The sequence below is a fragment of the Anopheles ziemanni genome (genome assembly GCF_943734765.1).
Source record: "Anopheles ziemanni chromosome X unlocalized genomic scaffold, idAnoZiCoDA_A2_x.2 X_unloc_81, whole genome shotgun sequence".
In the NCBI taxonomy this organism is placed as follows: Eukaryota; Metazoa; Arthropoda; class Insecta; order Diptera; family Culicidae; genus Anopheles; species Anopheles ziemanni.
The window spans coordinates 47729-50895 of NW_026689852.1; positions in this window are offsets into that span (position 1 = coordinate 47729).

Sequence of the window (3167 nt, forward strand, 5' to 3'; positions counted from 1 at the left end):
TACCCCTTTTTGCCTTTGACCCTTAATACCTCCTCCGGCTCACTAGTAGGCGCTCAGCTTGGTAGGATACATAGCTAGAGCAGGCCTTCACCTTTCCAAAACTGCCGAAAGTGTACCGATCCGACATCTAGAACCAAAGTTATGGTCATTCCCATCATGCTCTACTTTCATGGTCAACCTCCACCAAGCACACCTAGGTTGGACCAACTTTCACCAACACATCTCGAACCCCAAATTTGCTTCGACGTACTAGGTTTCCCTAGTAAAGTGGTCAAAACATCCATTACAACACGACTGGTCTTTCTGGTGGTCGACCTAGGCGACTTTGTTCGACGACCACCACCCCATAGAACTAAAAGACGTCCCTTGATACGGACCTCCGATACATTTTCCGGCCTGTCTAAACTACACTCATCGAAATTTTTTTGGGTCCCCACCGTCATACAAGTTTGCCTAGGTCAAGTTTTTCTTCCGGATCGGCCGCGGACCTCACTTTTCATTATCTAGGGAGGCCATAGGGCCCCAAAAGGGGTTTTTTTAAAATTTTCGACACTTTCGACTTTGGTCGGATTTTTTCCGATTTTGGTCCGACCTAGGGACTTGGTGGTCCAAGGAGCCTCGGGACCAAACTTTTTTCTCAGGGGTCCCTACCTCCATACAACTTTGCCTAGGTCAATTTTTTGTTCCAAATCGACCGCGGATTTCACTTTTCAATATCTGGGGCTCGTGTAGAGTCCGAATATGAGGTTTTCTCATTTTTCGACATTTTCGACTTTTTTCGACTTTTTTCGGGTTTTTCGACCTAGGGGTCCGCCGAACAATTTTTGGGTCAAAAATTTTTATTGAACTAGTCGAAAGTACGCAAAAAGATAAGACTTTTTGCCGAAGACACCATGCCCCGGAACCGACTCCTTCCCCTTCAAAATTGGGGACAAACGTGATTTTTGAAACTTTTCCTTAGGGAGCCAAAGACTTAGAAAATTTTCAAAATCTCGATTTTTCGATTGCGAGCTAGCGCTTTGCGGTCTTCAGCAATGTTGTAGATCTCGACGAGATAAGACTTTTTGGTCAAGAGACATTTTGCCCTCCGACCCCTCCTTCCCCCCGCAAATCGCCCCCCAAAGTGCAATTTTTGCATTTTCACCTCTTTGCACGCACTGTTCGGCCCAAATGGCCACTTTCTATGGGTCTGAGCGCTTTGCGGTCTTCGGCAAACTTTTAGAACGTACCAAGCCCTAATTATAATTGTTCTACACCATCTTCGTACCTCTTCATCCCTGGCCGCTATTCGCGTACCAAGGTAATTTTTGTTCATTTTGTCAACATTTTTCATCTTTGACTGCTTATATCGGCCTTGCCATGAACCGATAGCGCTTCGCTGTGTTCTAACGTAAGTTAGTACTACTCAATACCTTTCCAAATCATGTCTTAGATTGTCATTTGCTTGCATACAGCCGGAGCTATGAGCGATACCGTAAAAAGTACCGAAACTTGGAAAAATCCTTGGATCGCCCATATCCCCCCTTTGGGGACCAGATATCGAAAAAAGTTCTTATTCAAAAAATTGCGCCTTAACGTGTTCTAGTTATGCCTAGAACATTTCACTTCGCTAGCTGGCCTGCAACTTAGCCGTAATTGGGATTTTAGGGTGTTCTTGGAGGGCCCATTTCCTGCGACTTGGTATCTTTTGGGCCCTATGTTTCTCTAATATCTCCACGAGTTTTCCAGATAGCTTTCTCATACTTTCAGGGTGTCTAGAGCACCTCAAGACCTTTCCAACGCTATGCCGTTTGCTTCGCTCGGACATCTACAGCCGAAGTTATTTGAGGTACACGGTACCTTACCCTGTTTTCTCAGTACTTGGTCGAAAATTTCGATCAGCCATATGACCGACTTGGACAACCCTGAGCGGGTTGGCCCCATATAACTAAACTTTCGTCTCGTGTAGGCAAACTTATAAATGTTCCACGTCAACTCGCTATCTCGTACCGCCTTGACGGTATACTTGGTCCAAGGGCCATTTCCAGCGACTTGGTCGCAATTTTGCTCTAAGTTTCGCTAATACCTTCGTCCGTGGACATGGTGATTTTTTGTTCGTATTTTTCCTTGATAGTCCCACTCAAGACTATTCCATACCAGAGCAAAGCGTCCCGCTAAGTGCCATACAGCCTGAGCTGTAATTCATGAAAGGTACCTCTACCAGTTTTTGCCATACTTGGGTACAAACTTTGTATCGCCCATATCTCCACTTTGGAGGCCAGCCAGCACCTTGGCCCCATATACTTTTTTGTTGGTCATACCATGCACAAAATATAAATGTTCTACGCCAACTTGCTATCACTTCTCCAACTTGCCGTTATTCTTGGTCCAAGTCCCATTTCATTCGTTTTTGGACCCATTTTGCTATATGTTTCACTAATAGCTTCGGCCATGGACAGGCTTATTTTCCATTTGTATTTTTCCTTGTTAGTCCCACTCGAGACCATTCCAAAACACACCGCAACTTGTCGTTCGGTGGCAAACTGACCGAGTTATAATTCATGAAAGATACCTCTACTTGTTACACCACGTGGTCGGTCCAAACCATAAACCGACCAAACGACCGACTTGGAGCACCCTGACCGGGTTGGCCCCATATAATGAAAGTTGCGTCTCTACACGCCCAACTTATGAATATTCTACGCCAAGTCGCTATCTCTTACCGATAAGCCGGTATTCACCTTCCAAGGATGATTTTGGTCAAGTGCCATTTCCTGCGACTTGGTCCCCGAATTGGACCATCATCACCTAATATCTCCGTGGTCTTTCAACTCAGCCTCATGAAACTTTCAGGGTAGATAGGTCTCCCCGAGACCTTTCCAACGGTGGGCCGTTTGCCTCGCTCGGCCATCTACAGCCGAAGTTATTAATGGTACTTGGTACCTTACCCTGTTTTTTCCATACTTGTTCGTACTTGGGTACAAACTTTGTATCGCCCATATCTCCACTTTGGAGGCCAGCCAGCACCTTGGCCCCATATACTTTTTTGTTGGTCATACCATGCACCAAATATAATTGTTCTACGTCAACTTGCTATCTCTTCTCCAACTTGCCGTTATTCTTGGTCCAAGTCCCATTTCATTCGTTTTCGGACCCATTTTGCTATATGTTTCACTAATAGCTTTGGC